Source organism: Pleurodeles waltl, chromosome 3_1, assembly GCF_031143425.1.
Source record: "Pleurodeles waltl isolate 20211129_DDA chromosome 3_1, aPleWal1.hap1.20221129, whole genome shotgun sequence".
In the NCBI taxonomy this organism is placed as follows: domain Eukaryota; kingdom Metazoa; phylum Chordata; class Amphibia; order Caudata; family Salamandridae; genus Pleurodeles; species Pleurodeles waltl.
The window spans coordinates 1,826,806,188-1,826,828,571 of NC_090440.1; the positions used below are offsets into that span (position 1 = coordinate 1,826,806,188).

Below are 22,384 nucleotides of genomic sequence, written 5' to 3' on the forward strand. Positions count from 1 at the left end.
CAGATCATTTCAAACACGGGGAACAGCATGTGTACTGCATTCAGTGCCTCTGCAGGAATGTTTTCAGGTCCTGCTGCCTTCCCATTTCGCAGATGTTAAATGGCTTGCTCTATTTCTTGCTTGGTTGGTCTGCTAGAGGGATTGGCAAATCCTATTGCACGGGCTGGTTTACTAGTTCCTCCAATTGCTCCACCCATCTTTATTGTTGGTCTTTGTTGCCCACTTCCTTGCTTTACTCTGCATTGGGAAGGCATTCCCACACATCCACCCATGGATTTTGATGCATTCCCAGACCTAGTAAGGGCAGTAAACATGGCAGTGCATCAAACTGCTACACCATTGTAACAGAGGAATAACAAAGAGAAATCTGTTCATTACCTCTCATTATGTTCTCCTTCTACTTGTGCTGTATTCTGCAGTATGCATAAACAGAGGAAAATGCATCTGAGAATTGTTTTTGTGCAGGCAGATATCCCTTCCTGCACAAAAACAAGCCTGTCTGTAATGAAGCACTAATGCAGGCACCTATGTACCATGGTGCAAAGGTACATAGGTGCCAGGCAGCAGAGAGAAAGAGCAGAAATATGGTGCATTCCTGCTCTCTTCATTTGATGCAGTGCAGCACAGCAAGTTGTCTTGCTGTATCATATCAAATTTTAGTAATCCTGGCACCAAGGGCCTCATTACAACCTTGGCAAAGGGGATTACTCCGTTCCAAAAGTGACAGATATCCCGTTTGCCATTTTACAAGTTCCATAGGGTATAACGGAACTTGTAATACAGCGGGCAGTATATCTGTCACGTTTAGGATGGAGTAATCCCCTCCACCATGGTCGTAAGCAGGCCCCAAGTCTTTTACAAAGTGACATTCAGAATTTGGAAATGTATTGAGAGTCCAGGCACAACATCGCCGTGCAAAAGACTGGTGGAGGTCCCCCACCTACACCCCCGACTACACCGATTGGGAGGAGAAGGTCCTGGCTATCCTGCACCCGGAGGGCCTCACTGGACTCACTGGAGGACTGGACTTGGGCAAGTCAACTACAATACATTAACAGTCACCCCACCTATAATGCATCCATCACCCCACTCCTCTCACTACCACCAGGACCCCATCCCCAGCCAGTCCACAACACCCACATCCAGCTACCCTGCATGCCCACAATCCCACAAACAGACCTCCATCCTGCATCCTGTGCACAGTCACCTACCCCTGCATAGATTGCCAGTGGCACTACAGCACCCACAATGCACCTCCACCCCGCACAAAATGCAAAGATATGTACACGAAGGGACCTTGCATGCCACGACAGGGGAATATAAGCACAAAATAGGGCAGAGCTGTGCAGCAATTGTCGAAAAAGTACCTGACACCCACATGTCCATTTCCCCCCGACAGGCACCATCACCCATGCCACCCAGATGGAAATGCCAAGGAGTGCCAGCGCCCTACACGGAGACAGAGGCCCCACTCAGGAGAGTGGAGAGGGATGTATGGAAATTGAGGAATACCCTGGCTCATCACAGAGTCCTGGACTGTCACCCTCCAGCAGCCCCATCCAGGATACCACTGATATCCCTACCACCCAGCCCCTATCATCAGCTCTGGCCAAATGACCCCACACCAATGTCTCCCGGCCACAGACTGGCGGGCCACATGTACAGAGGCCACAGTCTCCACCCACCAACAGGCAGGGAAATGAGGGGCCCAGTGCAAGTGGGACTGCCAGACCTGTGCAGGGGACACAGGCACAGGGGGCTAGGGCCAGTGTGAGGACATCAGTGACCTAGGGGAGTAGCCAAAGGATGGATTCAGCAGCCCAGGAGGTGATATCTGAGGTCCTGGGAGCATACCACCATACACAGGACAGGATGGGCCAGATCCTGGCCACATTGGAGCAGAATCAGAGGCTGCAGATAGCACACCACCAGGAGGCCATGGAGCAATGGAAACAGCTCAATGCCACCATGGCCACCATTGCAGGGGTGCTGCAGCACCAGTACCACAGCCAGTTTGAGACCTCCACCCACCTGCAAGCCCCTACCACTAGCCAGGACACTTCCCTGCCATCTACATCTGCAGCAGCTACTGGACTGGTGGCACTGCCAGAGGACACCCAGGAAACTAGCACTCTTACCCCTGCAGCCCAGCTCCAGTCACGAAAACGTTCCCTCAGACCCCGACATCCACTGAAACAGCAGCCAAGACCAAGCCCACTGCTAGGAAGTAACTCTGCCCTGAACTGTCTCCCTTGTGTGCCACTGTGCTCCCTTGTTGACTTGCCACTGCCATCCCACCATCTACCAATGGCCACATGGAACAAAACCCAGTGCTACCAACAGCTGAGCATATGTACCTGAGTATGGATATGCATCAAATGCCACTCCCTATCACTGTTCCACAAAATATGTATATTTTGTCACTTAATAAATACACCTATGCACTCAAATCATATGTCCTTCGTCAATATGAGATATCGCTTGTGAGTGTGTATGCATTAGCCGTTCAATTTCATAATCATACCTTTATTGCAGGAGGGGATTCAACGCACTGTAGTGTCTGAAGTATGTTAGACTGTACCTACTATTGGGTTCCCTGGCACATGCCACTTCAGACATCAGTTAACAGTGTCAAAGACTATAGACACCACATTACCAATTGCATGAGTCAGACTGAAACTATGCAGTGAAGACATCAGCATCAGTGAACAGTACCTCATAGTCACTGGAAGTATAGGTGGATCAGCTGGCTCTTGGAGTTGAGATCTTCCCGCTCTTCTTCATCACCATCACTCTCATCCCCTCCCTGAGGTTGCAGGGCTGGTTGTACAGCACCCTCCTCTTACAGAAGGGGGATAGCTTTCCTCACAGCCAAGTTGTGCAGCATGCAGCAGGCCACCACTATCTTACACGTCTTGTCAGGGACATGGCACAGGGATCACCCAGAGAGATGCGGCAACAAAATCTAGCCTTCAGGAGACCTATAGTGCGCTCAATCACCCTCCTAGTAAGTCCATTGGCATCATTATAATTCCTCTCAGCATCTGTCCTGAGATTCCTCACAGGGGTCATCAGCCATTGCAAGCTGGGGTAGCCAGAATCACCTGTAAAAGTGGGTGAAACAGGACCTTAAGAAACTGACTTTACATGCATATTGGCTGGCTGGCAGCTATGTACAGATCCAGTGTCATACACACTCACCTATGAGCTATGCTCGGTCCACTTGTAGTTGTCCCATCAAGTGTGGTACACTGCTGTTTCTCTGGACAAAGGAATCATGGACTGAGCCTGGGAACCTGGCATTGACATGTGAAATGTGTTGATCAGCAGTACACACCAATTGTCTATTCATGGAGTGATAGTTATTTTGATTCCTGTACACCTGTTCATTCACTCTTGGGGGTATGAGAGCTATGTAGGTTCCATCAATGGCACCAATCACGTGTAGGATGTTGGCAAAGGCATAAAATCCAGATTTGATGGCAGGAAGTTCAGCCCTTTGGGGAAACTGGACATTTGTTTGCAGGTGTTGGACGAATGCATCCAGGAATTTTGAGGCTGATCATTGGCTGTGAAACTCCTGCACCCATGCCCACTGTCACCTGAAATGAGCCTGTAGCCAAAAAATGGAGTACAGATAGAACTTGCACAGTTATAGGGATGGCATTCTGATTCCGATTAGCCGGTTTCAGTAAAGATCCATTAAAGCAAAGAGGTCATGGACAGTAGCTCTATTGAGTCTGTAAGTGACAATGATGTGACGTTCCACCATAGTTTCCATATCAACCTGAGGTCTGTAAACAGATGGGGCCCTCCCTCGCCACATGGGTCTGTACCTATGGTGGAGGAAAGAATGCATATTGAGTATAAACATACACCTGCAACACATGATGTCACTGTATCAATGTAAGTGCGACACGTAGGAAACACACACAGATGCAAAGTATGAAGTATACCGTCAAGCATATGTGTGCTGAGTCAACTCTGTTATAATGACATCCCAGTGGACACAATTCCAAAGATGGGTGCATGTGAGGATCCTAAACTCATGTCAGCAAGCGACTAAGGTTGTAGATTTTGAGGGTCTGGATGAGGCCCCTGGCCAGGCTATGGTGACGTGGTGGTAGCAAAATGGCAGCCTCCTGCCATCCAGGTATGAGGGAGTGGAAGTGACTTCATTCCGCTGGCGTTATTCGTCATGGCGGAAGGAGGTGTTCACTGCTGTGAACCCCATCATTGGATGACATGGTTGTCAATGGGGAACCTGGGCCAATCATCATCGCCGCAGGCGGTGACGGAGCACACCGCCACGGTACCTATGCCATGTCATCAGACCCTTGACACTTGACTCCTGATTCTCGTGCAGGGTAGTACTCCACTGCGTGTGCTGCTGTGTCCTGACTTTTGTCCCTGAGATGGTGTGGGTCACATGGGAATGGGCCCCAGCCTTCACTGTGGAGGAGCTGGAGAAGCTGGTGGACGTGGTCCTACCCCTGTATGCCAAGTTGTATGGGCAACCAGAGGAGCAGGTGAGTTGATGTCTGTCATCCTTAGATGTGTGTGATTGTGGCGGATGCCTGTATGCATGTGGGTTCGATTTGTGACTGCCCAGCCGTAGACTGTCTGGCATGTACTGTATGTGAGTTGATAACATGGCTTTCAACAATGGCCGCTCCATAGGGAACAACATGTCATCTGTATTCGGTGCACACATACTGATGTCTGTTTCTTTGCTCTGAGTGTCCCATGCAGGTCAGCGCCCATCAAAAGAAAGGCCTGTGGCAAGCCATCGGCAAAGAGGTGCAGACCCTGGGGGTCTACAACCAGCGGAGCACCCACTGCAGGAAGCGGTGGGAGGACCTGAGGCGGTGGGCCAGGAAGACCGAAGAGTCCCAGCTGGGGAAGGCCTCCCAACGAGGAAGGGGTGCCCGTCCCCCCTAATGGCATGCAGTCCGGCAGTGGCCTATCCGGATCTGGATGGGCGCTTGAAAGCAGCACAGCAGCTGCAAGGGGGTGAGTACTAACACTGTTGTTATACTGCTTTGATGGCTGTATGTTGGTGCTGTCGTATGTATGCTTGCTAGTGCCAGGCACTTGGACAGGTGTGTTCCTGGAGTCCTGCCCCCTCAAAGTCCCTGTAATGGTGTGAGGGCTAGTTTGGGTGGTCCCAATAGGCCAATGGGGGGGGTCCCCTTTCTGTCATCTGGTATGCTTTGTGGCCTCATTGACTAGTAAGTGCATTGGCTGGGCATGGTCTCCCATGGGTGTACTCCACACAGTTTATCAGGTCTGTGTTTGCTGTGAGTAATGTTGTGTATTCTGGGGTAATGGCCACTAGTCAGGGGCACAGTCATGTATGTTGTAGGTTCTGTGTGTAGGTGTGTGACCTGGATGGGAGTGTGCGTGAGCCAGAGATGTACATATATTCAGGTTTTGTCAAAGTTCTCACATGTTTTGTCTCTCTACCCCTGTGCTCGTGTCCTTTGTGTACATCAGCATCATCTGACAAGGGAGCAGTGGCACCGGCGAGTGGGTATGCAGCAGCCTACGGTTCCAAGGAGGCAGAGTCGGTGGATGGCAAGGGGACCAGTGGGTTTGAGGGCAAGGGGAGTACCACAGGGGAGGCAACTACCAATGGACATAGTGACTTTGACACCTCCTCCAATGGGAGCTTCCTGGTGGTGGTGGACTCTACTGGGCGCTTCCATTCTATACCATCTTTTGCCACTCCCCATGCCATCACCGCCCTCCCAGTTGCTCCCCATCCAGTTGCCTGTGCCCGCTCACCCAGGACGGTGGGCGTCTCCTTCACCCCACGGACCTCATCCCCTGCCCCAGTCAGCCCTGCTGCCCTCACGGAGGAGGCTATTGACCGCCTGAGAACCATCTCTGTAGGGCAGACAACCATCGTGAATGCCATCCAGGGGCTGGCATCCCAGATGCAGCAATGCAATGCATACCTGGAGAGCATTCATGGTGCCATGTCTGGCCTACAGAGATCTTTTCAGGCTCTGGCCTCCTCTTTGATGGCAGCCAGTGTCCCTGGTCTTTCCGTCACCCCCCACCACCTCTACCCCTTCCAGCATCCCTACTCCCTTCTCCCATTCCAAGCACATGTACAGACAGCCATGCACACACATCAACACACAAGAAGCACGCAGACAAACACAAGAACCACACTTCCCACCACAGGCATGCACACACCCGACATACAAAAGCACACACAACAACATCCACTTCCCTCGTGTGTCATCCTCCCCACCACTCTGTCTGTCACCTCACCATGCATACCCACACGCACTGCACCCTCAGTCACTGCTGCTGCTCCATTCATGCAGTCACCACAACATCTGACATCCAGATATGCACCCCAGACACAACACCGCACTCACCACAACTACATTGATATACATGTGCAGCACTCTCACCAGACCTGCAGAAACCCAGACAACATCCATGTACACTGGCAGCCTGTATTGCCCCACTGTGTCCCCCTCCCCCTCCCAAAATACTCAAACATTTGCAGACATCCACACCACACGCATCTACCACACATCAGCATACTTTACAGGCACCTGCATCCATGTCCGGCACATCTACACCTGGTACAAGCAATCCCTCAACCTCCACTCACATACCTGCCTCCAAATCCCCCCAACTGCCCCTAAGAAGCTTTTCCTCTCCTGTATTGACCTGTTCGAACCCACTAGCCCACCCTGTCTCGTCCCTAAACATGCCCATCGCCTTGTCCAGTCCACTGCTTCAACGTCCGAGTCCACCCCAGTCCGCCCTTCCCATTCCGGTGCCCCTTCCCCAGGGAGTAAGAAGCCCTGTGTTGGCCCAGGTCCCTCTGCCACCCCCGGTCCAAGCCCACTCCCCCTCCTTTCAAGGGCAAGCCCAAACCCCCTCCACTACCCAAACTTAAGCCCAAGCCCCCCCTTCCAGACGTAAGTCCCCACCCCACCACCCCCTCCCCTTGTTCCCTGAGGTGGCTGGCTGCCCCATTGATGCCCCTTTCAAGTGGAATACCCTTTGCACATATGGGAGTCTATTTTCGCCCTTCAAGGATTTTAAAATGGACTGGCTAATGGCCTTATTTGGACAATACTGTTTTTTGGTTCAAATAAACTTTGAGTGCCCAGTAGTGCTGTTCGCACCATATAGTGACATTGTTCAGCATTTCACTGTGGGGGTGTGGTGTGCCCATGTGTGTACTTTGGTGCAGGTCTTTGCTGCCCTGTGTCTGGTAAGTACATCTTGTTATGGTATGTATGGCTTGGGATGGTGGGAGGGGTTGGGAGTGCGTTGTGGTGTGGGTGTGGGTGGAGTGGGTGTGTAAATGTGCCCTTTCTTCCCATGTGTACTAGGTTGTGGTACTTACCGTCATCGTCTTCGTTGGTGGTCTCGGTCGTGGAGGTATATGGCAAAGAGCAGCACTGGCATTATTTCCAACTCTCTTTCCATGTCTGCGTCGGCTTGTGGTGTGTGGATGTTTCCTTTTATATTGTTTGTTTCCGCCATGCTTTGCCTGGGGGTGGTTCCCGGCCTGGAACTGCCGGAGGTCTTGTGTTTCATTATTTGGTGGGCGGGTAGGACCTTTCTGCCGGCCTGTGGGTGGCCTCCTCCGTCCTAGTCGGACTACAAAGATGGCGGTATGTGGATGGACCGCTAGTTGTTTCTCATGTGCTTCATTATTTGGCAGTCCGGACCGCCAGCATGTTGGCGGTAGTTACCACCACCGCTGGTGGGGTGGTGTTTGCCGCCATGTTCATAATGACCACCTTAGTTTCTTTATACATGTCAAATTTATTTTCCCTACAAGCTGCATGTATATGCTAATGATGGAGTGAAGGTGGGATTTTACCATTACCAATATTACTGAAAATGCCTTATCGTGCCCACACCCCCTTCTCATTGATTTCCCAAGCCAGTCTGCTCCTTGGAATCCTTTCAGTTTTGCTTACTCAATTTAAGAAACCCTTCGACTGCCAGGATCACAATTACTCCACACAAGAAGAAATTCCAGCAATCATAAAAACTTTGATTAAATGTTAAGCACTGTAGTGCTTTCCTCTTATTTAGTTTCTAAGCACTAACATAACACAACAGAAATGCACTTCTGAGGTCAAAGAAGACTTTTATTGTTGTTATATGAATGACAAATTAGTAGCTTTCCAGTCCGCGTTAATCAAACAAAATATATCAGTTTGCAATATACACAGCAGGTTATATTTATAAGATATTGAATGCAAAGCAAAACAAATACTTCACCGTGTAGGAACTATTTACAGCTACATCTTTCTAAGGTCTGCAAGCTGATGACCCCTGTCAGCCGCGAGAAAGAGTTTCATCTACCCACACGGGATGCTGGCAGCTGGCGCCAAGCTCCAGCACGAGGTCCGGCAGATTCGAATTTGACTCTCTGCAGCCTGTTACATTCGTTACAAAGGTGTGCCCCCTCCTCTCAGACCTGGGAAACTGAGCAAGCCTTTTGGAGACTGGCCAGGTCTCCAAGACTACTCCTGTTCCCAAGCTCAAGCGAGGAAAAACAACGCCCATGTACCCTCTCTTATCAGGTCTAGTCTACTGTGAGAGCAAAACATCTTGGTTCATCTGGTGCAAAAACACAGCTTGGAAAAATACAGCTTGGATTCTCAACTGCAATGTCTAACTCCACGTTAAAGGCAATGGACAGCTAACCTAAATATCAAATGCAATGTCATGTTAAAGGCAATAGGCAGCTAACCTAAATATCAAATGCAATGTCTAGTGTCATGTCAAAGCCAATAGGCATCTAAGCTGAATACAAAATGCAATGTATAATATCATGTCAAAGCCCATAGGCAGCTGAGCTGAATACAAGATGTAATATATGATATCATGTCAAAGCCAATAGGCAGCGGAGCTGAATACAAAATGTAATATATGATATCATGTCAAAGCCAATAGGCAGAATATCTAATAGCATGTCAAAGTCAATAGGCAGCTAAACTGAATACATCATGTCAAAGTCAATAGGCATGCAATGTCAAAGCCAATAGGCGGCTAGACTAGATACAGCATGTCAAAGCCAATAGGCAGAATACAGAATGTAATGGCTAATGCAATGTCAAAGCCCATAGGCGGCTAAACTGAATACAGAAAGCAATGGCTAATGCCATGTCAAAGCCCATAGGCGGCTAAACTGAACAAAACATACCATGTGCTACTAGTGAACATTGAGCAACTAATATGCGCAGTGGTGAAACACAAAGTCATTGGTCAAAACAAACTTTATCAAGTGGCAGTACATTCCGCCCTTTGACCAATGAATTTTTGTTTCACATATCTCTTGTTTCAAACAAAAACAAAAAACATCGGCACAAAAAAAAACATTATATCAAAGCAATCCCTGTAAAGCAATAGAAGTGAATTAACATATAGATTTCATAACCTTTCACATCAGATACATCTACATAGAAAAGACTGGGCAATTTTTATACTCTGAATGAGTCTCTAATTCAACAGTGTTAGCAATTTGATGTGGCATGAGTTCTGCTCATGTAAAGAGGCACGGTCCACCTGAAAGGTTTTCTGGAAGGTAAGCAAAAGTCAGAGTTCCATACGAGAGGGAAAAAAAAAAATCACAGAACTGAAGGCGCAGTTTGCGCAAAATGGATCCATGGTGCTGGCACTTTACTCAGCCAGGTTCAGGTTGGGGGTTCGGTCCCTTCCCCGACCCCACACGCACACACCGGAAGGGGAACCACACAGCACACTCAGGGACAGTGGCGAAACGTGGTAGGATCTGCAAAAGAAACAAGTATGACTTTTCTTGCAAATAACATTTTTCATTTAAACTGCACCCTTCCTCTTTCTTTCCCTGTTTTATAATCAGCAGGACGTTTTTGGGGCCCTTTGTTATATTTTCTGCAGATTCTGGAGGATCACTTGGGGCTTCAGCCCACACATCAGCACTGAGGTTTTTATCTGCTGCGCCACAGCTTCCCTTCTCTTGCACTGTCAGAAGGGCTGGGGCAGACTCATTCTTTACCAAACCTCCATTTACTGCATTTTTGCCAAGTTGGGCCATTCTGTCTCCAATTTGTATGAATGAATCAGATTATTTTCTAGGTATCAGCATAATTTCGATTTTTCCTTGGTAATTTGCAGCAATCACTCTCCCTAAAACCTGATCAATTTGCCATTTCTGTTCTGGTAACGTTCCTCTCCCCAACTGCTCTGTGACTGCTTGCATGACAGATTGCTTTTGTGCGTGCTGCACAGTTTTTATCAAAACTAGGGGAATGTGCATCTCTCTCATCTCTGCCCACCTGTAAGTGGCTTTTTCTCTCAGCTGTTCACATTTCTGGGGCACCCACTTAGCCATCCCCACTAAGGCAGAATTCTGGGTGAACACTTCTCTCTCTGAATTTTTCTCATTAACATCTGCAAGGTAATTGAACCAGTTAGGTACAAGCCATGTGGCTAAAACATTATCAAAGAACCAAAAATCAGCATAAAAATGACACATCTCATGTAGCTCTTGCTTTAAAATCTGACACACATTATACAACGCTGTTCCTTCTACGGTGCCAGAAAACAACATTTCAGTCAATGAATCATTAGTAAAACAAACATACTTTTTATCTTCAGTAGACACGAATTCAAATGGTGCACACAATTTCATCGGTAATTCTTTTATCTGTGGTACTCTATCCCTGTCTTGCAAGCACCAGATCCATTGTATGATTCTAGCTAGGGGCACTATTTTCTTTCCTTGTTCTTGAGTTACATGTACATAAGTATTTCCTTCTTGCACTGCGCAGAAACCTAAAGTCTGCATTATTTCATTTGCCAAATCACAAGCGCGCAACTGCATATAATTTTTCACAGTGACCATATACAAAAGTGTTAGGATTTCACTCAAATGAGGGCTATTCTTTTTCCAAAAATCAAACAAGCTAATGAAACTCGGGGTGTCTTGCTCTAAAATCCTTCGTTTTACTTGTGCATTTTGCAACGGTAACTCGTAAATCACATTCTGAGCTCTCTCGTCCATGTTATCAGTTAAGGAATGCATTTTGTCTGCCAAAAACCCTGGCTCACACGAAAACTCAAAGCAGCTCGGAGCTGTCTTAACCCCCTCATTACTGGAATGGGAAAAGAAAGATTGTTCAAAAACAGCCTTTTTATAACTTTCAGTCGGGCTAATTTGCTCACGTAAATTCCTATTTTCATGTTCCAACTTCCTACATTTCTCCTGCATTTCTCTGTAAGCAGATAAAGGTATCCAGACCTTTCTGTCATCATTACTTCCAAAACACACTTTTTCTACATATATACAACGGGAATTATTTCTCAAAACATTATCAGGCCTTTTAGCTACACATGCATTTTCTTCTGTAATTCCCCAAACAGAAAACAATTCACAGTTTTTCTTAGCACCATCAGGCAGTTCATCAACACATGTATTCTCAGACATGGTCTGCCGTGCTACTGTGATTCTCCAAACAACAAAAAACAATTTCTGTAACTCTCCAAACAACAAAAAACAATTACACTTTTAAAGTGTGCACTTAGAAATCTACTAACTCGTCAAACCCCTTCTTAATCACCTCTTAATAACCGACCCCACTTCTGGTACCAATTGTAGTGCTTTCCTCTTATTTAGTTTCTAAGCACTAACATAACACAACAGAAATGCACTTCTGAGGTCAAAGAAGACTTTTATTGTTGTTATATGAATGACAAATTAGTAGCTTTCCAGTCCGCGTTAATCAAACAAAATATATCAGTTTGCAATATACACAGCAGGTTATATTTATAAGATATTGAATGCAAAGCAAAACAAATACTTCACCGTGTAGGAACTATTTACAGCTACATCTTTCTAAGGTCTGCAAGCTGATGACCCCTGTCAGCCGCGAGAAAGAGTTTCATCTACCCACACGGGATGCTGGCAGCTGGCGCCAAGCTCCAGCACGAGGTCCGGCAGATTCGAATCTGACTCTCTGCAGCCTGTTACATTCGTTACAAAGGTGTGCCCCCTCCTCTCAGACCTGGGAAACTGAGCAAGCCTTTTGGAGACTGGCCAGGTCTCCAAGACTACTCCTGTTCCCAAGCTCAAGCGAGGAAAAACAACGCCCATGTACCCTCTCTTATCAGGTCTAGTCTACTGTGAGAGCAAAACATCTTGGTTCATCTGGTGCAAAAACACAGCTTGGAAAAATACAGCTTGGATTCTCAACTGCAATGTCTAACTCCACGTTAAAGGCAATGGACAGCTAACCTAAATATCAAATGCAATGTCATGTTAAAGGCAATAGGCAGCTAACCTAAATATCAAATGCAATGTCTAGTGTCATGTCAAAGCCAATAGGCATCTAAGCTGAATACAAAATGCAATGTATAATATCATGTCAAAGCCCATAGGCAGCTGAGCTGAATACAAGATGTAATATATGATATCATGTCAAAGCCAATAGGCAGCGGAGCTGAATACAAAATGTAATATATGATATCATGTCAAAGCCAATAGGCAGAATATCTAATAGCATGTCAAAGTCAATAGGCAGCTAAACTGAATACATCATGTCAAAGTCAATAGGCATGCAATGTCAAAGCCAATAGGCGGCTAGACTAGATACAGCATGTCAAAGCCAATAGGCAGAATACAGAATGTAATGGCTAATGCAATGTCAAAGCCCATAGGCGGCTAAACTGAATACAGAAAGCAATGGCTAATGCCATGTCAAAGCCCATAGGCGGCTAAACTGAACAAAACATACCATGTGCTACTAGTGAACATTGAGCAACTAATATGCGCAGTGGTGAAACACAAAGTCATTGGTCAAAACAAACTTTATCAAGTGGCAGTACAAGCACTCAGAAGGTAAGTTGAGTGGCCAGATTTTCCTTATTTCTCCTCTTTCCCAAAGAGCTGAGGGAAGAATTGAAAGGTGAAACAGCTTGTGTCTCCAGACCGAAACGTTTGTGCAATCTCACTTAACTTACTATTCAAATAAATCACAGAATTCACTAGAGGCATCTTGAGCGTAAGAAACAAATAGTAATTACCCCTACGTCTAAGCCTCAGTTTAAGCCTACAGTAAATTCTGAAAGAGTCAAAGAAGAACCCAGACAGGTGGTCTCTACACGTGGTCCTTTGGCCGAGGAAGAAAGATTCAGAAGCAAGAAACTGCATTTTTTTTTTTCTATGGGCTGAAAGGAGACTTTATCAGTGACTGTCCAAATCGAACTAAATGATTTTAAAAGGCATTAGAAAACTTAGAAACTCACCTCTTCTAAGGATGTTACCAAGCCTCATTCTGTTTATTCTGTTCATCTCTTCTGTCTAGCATTCAGTTCCTGTGCTTATTGATTGTGGCACTTCCAATAATTATATGGAAACTGTTGGGCTACTAAACATTCTCTTAGAACTAAGGAAATTCCAGTAGTAATTGAATCCAAAGGTTTTGTTGCATTTCGTCTTGTTACGTAAAAAACTAAACCTTTGGTCCGCAGACTTATAGCTCACCAAAAAACTCTTAGGGGATCATTATGATTTTGGCAGGATGCTCCGCTGCCATCTGTGCCGGCGGTCAATGAAAGACCGCCAATGTTGGCGGCCGGCATCCCACCATTGATGGCGGTGAGGGCAGGCATGCGCCATGCTGGCGGTCGGTGGATGCTGCTCCACCCTCACCGCAACATCACTCCATACACCACCATGCCTATAATGAAGCAGTTATAGGTGTGGCGGTGTATGGAGAGGCGGCGATGGTGGCAGAGCAGCATCTAGGGAGTCCGTTCCCTCCTGGAGCAGCGCGATGGAAGAGGTAAGTGCTGTTCGAGAAGGAAGGGGTGTGTGTGTGTGAGTGCATGGGGGTGTGCGTGAGTGGATGTGGGGGCGATGTGTGTCTGAGTGCATGTATGCGTGTGTGCATGTTAGTGAATGGGTGCATATGGATTGGGGGTCCTGTATGAAGCGGTGTGGGGGTGGGGGATGATGAGGGCTGAGGTGGGGGGACCTACATGGGCTTTTAGGGGTGGAGGGTTGGGGGGCTGGTTTTCGGTGGGTGGGAGTTTTGGGCTGTTCTAGGGGCTTGGGGTTTGGGTAGGGATAGTGGAAAGGGGGAGGGGCCTGGCGTGTCACATACATGTGACAGGAATGATCATTTCTGTCACCCTTATGCTTTCTGCCAGGGTTTACCTGGCAGGGTAACTCGCCAGAGAATCCCTGGTGGAAATGGGATCATAATCCCACCGCCTGTCCAGCCTCCACCACCGGGTCGAATGTGCCCACAGTCGGCCCGGCAGTCAAATCTGGCTTGGCAGCGGGTGGTATTGAACTGGCTGCTCTGCAGCCAGTTCACTACTGTGTTCAGAATATGCCAAGTGGTTGTCGGTAATGACAGCCACCTCCGGCGTGTCCGTCCTGACCACCATGTTCATAATGACCACCTATATGTGTCTACAGTGGCTCGTGATAGTCATTTTTTTATCAGCCCTCCTTTTAATGCACATCTTTCGATTAAGCCACATCACCAGAGGAACCAGGTGCCAGATTTCTAAGTGGTTTCCTACCTCTGCTGGCCCCACACATGGTCTCATTCGCTCTCCCAGAGCATTCTATAATGGACGTCGAGAGATGATCTGCATAGCTTGGGCAAAATGTATTCCAAGAGTTATCTCTAGAAGCTCAACCTTGTGGTAGAACACACAAAGGGTAAATTAAGTATGTGAAGTAAAGGGCAGGTGTAATAAAATACACACAGTATGAAAAAAATCTACAGTCTGAACATGTTACTTCAGTGTTAGACCTGGCCTCCCCTTGATTTGTTTCCCTGTGACCTCCTGTTTTTCTGCTTGATTTTTGCTTACATTTGGGATTCTCAGCACTTTCCCACTGCTGACAAGTGCTGAAGTGCAGGTGCTCTGTAGTCCAAAACATGGTAACATTGGCCTCTCCCTAGTTGGCATATTTAATTTACATGTACGCCCCCAGCAAAGTGCATTTTATTTGCCCAAATTACATGGTACTAGTGGGCTTGCAGCACAGACTCTGTCGCCGACTACAGTAGCCTTTCAATCATGTCTCAGGCCTGCCACTGCAGAGCCTGTGGGTGCAGTTTTAAACTTCCATTATGACTTGTCAAGTACACTCACTTGCCATGACCAACCCTTCCTTTTTATTACATGTAGATCACCCCTAAGGTATGTCCTAGTTTCCCTAAGGGCAGGGTGCAGTGTATGTAATACATTGGACATTAACTTTTAAGTTTAATATATCCAGATATTGAATAACTCTTTAACATATCCAGATAGTGAATAACTCTTGAATTAATTTTTCACTATTGCAAGGCCTATCTCACCCAAAGGATAGCATTGGGATTACTTCCCAACATAATTTGCAATTGGGGAGAGATAGACATATGGAGTTTGCTGTCCCTGGGCTCACAATTTAAAATCACAATTTATGGTGAAGTCGGATTTCAAATTGTAAGTTTGAATTTGTCACTTTTAGAAAGTTGGCATTTTCTTACTTCAACCATTCTGTGCCTCTGCCTGTCTCTGAATACACACCTGGGGCAGTGGGACAACTTTTCTCTGTGCATTCCCTCTAGACACTCACACTTGGGCATGACATTTGCATACTAATGGCTTATCACCAGACTGATGGGTCTTCCTGGGCTAGATGGGTGGGAGGAGCTGACACTTATTCCTGAATAGGGCTGTGCCTCTCCTCACACAAAGGGCTGCATAACCTGCTGTAGAGTGTCTGAAGCCAGGGAGGGCAGGACAGGGATCTTGTGGATTTCAAAGGAAGGCCTGGACATTTCTCCTACTTTCCAGAACGAGGGCACCAAAGTGTAAATACTGGAACCCAAACCTCACCAAATCAGATCTCTCCTGGAACCAAGGACACTCTACCAGGAAGAAGGACTGCTATGCACCAGGAGGGACTTCCACTCTGCAACTGCATTGCTGTGTTGGCCTACTTCTGCTGTATGCTGTGTTGTAGGACGGACTACCACTTTGCTGTATGGTCTGCTATGTTGGCCTGCTGCCTGTGTCTTCTGTCCTGCATTGAGAAGGACTGGACTTGTTCTCTACATCCTTGCATCCAAGAGTCTCCAAGGGCCTGCTGGCTTGCCCCCTGTTCTTCTGCAGTCTCAGGGACATCAAAGACTACTTGCAACTCTCCTGGTGCTCTGCATTCTGCTGTCTGTGAGTCCTATCCTTGCCTGAGATGCCCCTCTCTAGTCCTGAGCCTCAGAAGTGGGTTCTGCAGCTACAAACTTTAAAAAGCTAGGCATCGCCCCAAGTGCGGAAGAAACATTGGCGCATCGCACCTCTGATGGAAACGCTGCAAATGCCCGACAACAACGGATTCACACACTGCTTGGCCTGACAACTCAGCTCTGCGCGACCCAACGGCGATGCATCACATCCACTTCTATGGAGCCTGACGACACAGAGCCTTGGGTACAATTAAAATATTAACCCATTGTGTCCTCGCCGTCAATGCATTGCTGCAGCACAGCTACTGTTTAGTGAGCCCTGCATGGGTTATTTAGCCGGCCTACTTTCCATCGCGGTCGACCTGGACTTTGGATTTACACCGGTTCCTTGCGACCTCAAGTAACCTTTTGACCGCTATTGACTTCTAAGCACTGGTCCCACATATACTCTTCAAAAATCAATATCTAGACTTCTACTGATTGGCTTTGTCTTGTTTTCGTCTTGTTTTAGTCAGATACATATTCTCTATATTTCTAAATGGGTGTGGAGTCTTTTCATGGTGTCTTTCACTGTGTTACTGTAATTAAAGTGTCGTACAAATGCCTTACACATTGCCTCTTAAGTTAATCCTGACTGCTCTGTGCCAAGCTACCAGGGGGTGAGCACAGGTTAATTTAGGGTGTGTATCTGACTTATCCTGACTAGGATTGCTGCCCCTACTTGGACAGGGTGCATACCTCAGCCAATATCTAACAATGAGTAACATAACTATGACTTTAGTTCAAAGACTCCTAGCTCATTTGCAGTGTGTAAAATCATTCAAGGCAGCAGAAAATACCAGGGCACATAACCCCATGGAAATGGAACCTCTTTTTTCAAAAGAGGATGAGAGGCACTCAAAACTGCATAGTGAAATGACAGACTTCAATGCTACTGATGGAGAGAAGGGCTCTTACACTGGACTCGTCTTTACAGTAAGTAGTGCAGCTGGTATGTAGCCGCCTTGCTTCTGAACTGTATGCATAGGTTGCACCTTTCAACTCATGGAAGTCCTTAGTTGCCTCTGCTCCTACTACCCAGGCCGAGTGCCTCAGTGTTTTCTGTTTTGAAGGTTTTTTATGGGGGTGAAGCTCTAGGATATCCAACACTGTGGCAGATACAGTAAGATAACTCACTGGAGTAATATGCCTGCTGCACAGTCTGGTTAGGTTAGGTTAGGGTAGGTTAGGTGAGAAAATATATATGGGAATACTTGATAAAAATACCAGCCTGATATTTGAAAAATGAAACTGTATTTACGGGAAAAAAAATAGTATTTGGAGGGAACATGTTGTTTGCAAAGAAAATTTGAGTTTTACAGGCAATGACTAGTTTTTGTTTGGATCAATAGGTTTACATACTAAAACGCCAAGCTACTGTTTCAGTATAAATATGAATGGATGAATGATGTTTGTATAGCGCAAACAGCTACTCAGAATTGAGTGTCCTGGTGCTCCCACAAGAGTAAAAGGGGGAAGCAGGACAGAGGGCTTTATTTACTGAACAGATAGAATTTTAGAGATTTACAGAAGGCACATTCAGTTTCTGTGCTTCTGAGCTGAATTGGGAGGTGGTTCCATATTTTGGCTATGCATACTAGGAAAGAGGCTGATTGTCTTAAAGGGGGGAGCAATACGAGGAGAGCCTTACTGGACCACAAATTTCTGCTAGACTGGTACTCTTCAATTATTTTTTTCAGATAACTGAGGCCAGTGTTATGTAGGGCCTGGTGTGCTAGAGTGAGTGCTCTGAAGGGGACCCATTTGCTATCTGGGAGCTGGTGCAGCTTGGCAAGGAAGGGTGAAGTGGGGGTACCTTTTGAAAAGAAAAGAAGGTGTACTGCCATATTTTGGACCACCTACAGTCGGCAGATAAGGTATGTGGGTAGCCCAAATACAAGGTATTTGCGCAGTCGCGCCTGGAGGGAATCGTGGCTCGAACTACTGTTTTGCAGGCCTCCCAAGGAAGCAGGGGAAGGAATTTTCTAAGTGCCCGTAGGATCTAAATATAGTTTCTGGCAACTGATTGGATCTGAGATGTGAAAGATAAGTCATTACTAAAGATAACTGCTAGGTTTCTGATTTGGCAAGAGGGTGATGGGGAAGCCCTTAAGCCAATAACATGGACCAACCAGGATTGGGGTTAGAACCAAACAGCAAGATTTCAATTTTATCCAGATTGCATTGTAGTTGACTTTCCATGAGCTAGCCTAAGACTGTTCTCATGCAGTTAGACAAAGATTCCTTGCTAGCGTCTGTGCTGCCCTCATAGGAGAAAAACAACTGATTGTCATCAGCATATGAGACTATGGCGATGCCGAAGGACTCTACCAGGGTGACCACTGGAGACATATACACATTGAATAATGTTGGGCTTAATGAGGAGCCTTGTGGTACCCCACATTTAAGTGGTTTGGCCTTGGAGAACTGTGGTTTTGTTTAGACGAGTGTTCTCGCTCTGTAAGGAAAGAGGTCAGCCACTCTAAGGCCATTCCCCCTGATACCACAGTTGAACAAGCATTGTTCAAGAATGTTATGGGGGACAGTGTTGAAGATGCCCACAGGTCTAACACAATGAGTGCAGCATTGTGACTGTTATACAAAGACATTTTTAGCGACTCAGACATTTCTAGCAGTGTTGTTTTGTTGCTGTGTGGCATTCAGAAGTGTGATTGAGAGGGATGTAGAAGGTTATTAGATTCCAGAAATTTAGAGAGTTGTTGTTTACCACTGATTCCAGAATTTTTGCAGCTGCTTAGAGGAGGGATATGGGTCTGAAGTCCAATAGGATCTTACTGTCTGCTGTGGGTTTACTCAATAGTAGAATGACACTGGCTTGTTTCCATATCAGAGAAACTGAGGCTGTCTAAAGGGAGGCATTGATCACCTTTGCGTAGGCAGGGCCTATGACTTCTGTAATTGTTCTCAGTATTCGGGAGGAGCATGGGTCTAATGGTGAGCTGGATTTACACAACAGGGAGGATTTTCAGTTCTTCTTCACTAGGTAATGAGAACAAAATCAGTGAATTGGTATGGGTGGTGTCAGTGGGCACAGGGGAAGGGGTAAAGGTGAGTGAGACTGAGGGAGCACCAAAGTTAGTTTGTATTTTGATTTCTTTTTTTAAATGTCACTTAACTCCTGACCTATCTTTGGGGTCAGTTTGACCAGGGGAGCATGTGTTTTGGCGTCTGTTAGGCCTGGTATCCTTGGCATAGTCTCCCCTGTCTTTTTGCCTCTACAGCCTATGTTTTGACTGTACGCTGGACTTTGTTTTTGCTGGTTTTGGTACTCTGGGCACTTTACCACTGCTGACCAGTTCTAAAGTGCAAGTGCTCCCTGGGTAAATTGCATGTGTAATTGGCTTTTCCATGACTGGCATTTTTGATTTACTAGTAAGTCCCTAGTAAAGTGCACAAGAGGTGCCCAGGGCCTGTAAATCAAATGCTATTAGTGGGCCTGCAGCACCGATTGTGCCACCCACATAAGTAGCCCTATAAACATGACTCAGACCTGCGACTGCAGTGTCTGTATGTGCAGTTTTAAAGTGCCAATTAGATATGGCAAGAGTACCCACTTGCCAGACCCAAACCTTCCCTTTTTGTACATGTAAGGCACCCCTAAGGTAGGCACTAGCTAGCCCCATGGGCAGGGTGCAGTGTATGTTAAAGGTGGGACATGTACTGATGTGTTGCACATGTTCTAACAGGGAAATACTGCCAAATTCGGTTTTCACTGTTGCAAGGCCTTGTTGCAAGGCCTCTCATAGGTTAACATAGGGGCCGCCTTTAAATATCTTTTAAGCGCAGTTTCCCTTTGGGAGCAGATAGAGATTTGGAGTTTGGGGTCTCTGAACTCACAATTTAAAAATACATCTTTTGATAAAGTTGTTTTTTAGATTGTCAGTTTGAAAATGCCATTTTTAGAAAGTGGGCATTTTCTTGCTTAAACCATTCTGTGACTCTGCCTGCTTGTGTGTTCCTTGTCTGGGTCAGACTGACAGTTGGACCATTTGTGAATCTCCACTAGACAGTGACACAAAGAGAATTGGTTTGCAGTCTGCATATCCTGATGGATCATCTGGGCTAGAGTGGAGGGAGGAGCTGACACTTACACCTGAATGGACTGTGCCTGCCCTCACGCAATGCAGTCTTCAACCCCCTGGTGGGTGTCTGGGGCCAGGCCTGGGCAAGGCGGGATCTTGTGAACAACAAAGACTTTCCTTTGAAAGTCAAAGGTAGAAAGGGGTATAGGTAGTGGACCCAAAACCCCAGATTTTCAGATGGAACCAAGAGGAACCTCTGCCAAGGAGGAGAGCTGACGAGCTGGAGGAGTAGTACTGCCCCTTTGCCTGTGACTGTGCTTTGCTGCGTTGGCCTGAAGTTGCTGCTTCTTCCTTCCAAGGACCTGGACTGAGCTTGCCTCCTGTTTTGAATTCTCAGGGCCATCAAAGACTTCCTCTGCCAACCTCTGGACTCTCTACTAAGACTCCTGCCAAGTGGTGCCCTATCCAGTTTCTGGGCCCTTGAAAGGTGAAGCTGGTAGAACATGGAATAAAATCCACGCACAGGAAGCCCTGCGAGGAAAGTTTTGACGCACCACCTGCAACATGGCTGTAAAAATGATGTGCCACCCGCCTCTAGACTGAAATCAATGCACCACCTGCATTGCGGCTGGGAAATCGACACATCACCTGCATTGCAGCTGGAGAAAGGATGCAACACCCACTTGAGGCTGCAAAAATCGACTCAAACCCCACGCAACAGAGTTTTACATCAACGTGCGGTTGGATTTTGCATGCATCATTGCTGGGCATCAACATCAATGTGAATCTGCGCGCATCCGAGGTGCCCTTCCGGAAGTCGATGCATCACTCTCTTGCGGGAGAGAAAAGCAACGCATCGCCTACCCGACCGGAGAAGAAACAACGCAAGGCCTCACCTGTGAGTAAGGAATCGACACATCGCCGACTTTACTGATGCACGCTCGCCACTCGGCTTTATTTTTGACGCAAACCAGGTACTTTGTGTAACAACAACATATCCATTGTTTTCTATGGAGTAAGATTCTATTATTTTGAAAATTCATGCCTTTGCTTGTGTATGTTGGATTTGTGTCGTTTTGGTCTTGAATTAGATAAATGTTGAGTATATTTTTCTAAACTGGTTTGGTGTCCATTTTGTAGTGTTTTCACTGTGTTACTGTGTGTGTGTGTGTGTGTGTGTGTGTGTGTGTGTGTTGCTACAAATACTTTACACATTGCCTTTGAGATAGCCTGTCTGCTTGCGCCAAGTTACTAATGGGGTGGGCAGGGGTTATCAAGTGCGTAACTCCCTTACCCTGACTAGAGTGAGGGTCCCTGCTTGAACAGAATGCAAACTGGCTGCTAACCAGAGACCCCAATTCTAACAGCGTCCATATGTTTTCATACAATGTCAAAGATTTAGTTATCCCTGTTTTCGGCCTCCACAAGTTTTGCAGTATGGAAGTTAGAACAGGCTTTTTTTTTATTGTTGTATTCGTAGTTTAAGTGTATATTGTGCTGGCTTGTGGACCAATGTTGAGAATATAATTTCCTTGGTTTCAAAGGGTTCTTGCTGCTAACGGTGTTATTTCATTACTCACATGTATTTCGCATCAGATTTTTATAGCTTTATTTATAATCATTGTTGCTGTCTGCGGCCTGAAACTGTAAGAATGGTGTAACTTAACAGACCAGAGGGCTCTCTGAACCTGTAAAGTCACTGTAACCTGTGCGTTATCTAAGTCAACACATCTGATACTTGTTACAGATAGTTATGGACTGAGATTGTAAGATTTGAATAACTCAATTTTTCCTTCCTGACCTTCCAAGTATATTCTCTCTCATGATATGTGACTAGAAATCTCAATGGAAACAGCAGATTGGAAAAATGTGTAAGAAAGCTGAAGGTTGAAGGGAAAAAGGTGCTTTATACATCTTGAAAAATAATAAAAGGCTATGTCAAATGTCATGCCTAGATTATTTCACCATCTTCTAAAACTCATTCATGCTTGCAGCTAGGTCAATGTTTGTGGTTCAAAACTAGCCCACATCATACACTTTACTCACAAAAAGCAACTAAACCTATTTACCCCAGAA

General features: G+C 46.4%; 1 protein-coding gene across 1 annotated transcript in view; it reads left to right on the top strand.

The window, feature by feature from the left end:
• The window catches only part of STAT4 (signal transducer and activator of transcription 4), a 522,693-nt gene that overhangs the window by 329,093 nt on the left and 171,216 nt on the right, over positions 1 to 22,384 (top strand). The gene's annotated exons all lie outside the window — the stretch shown is intronic.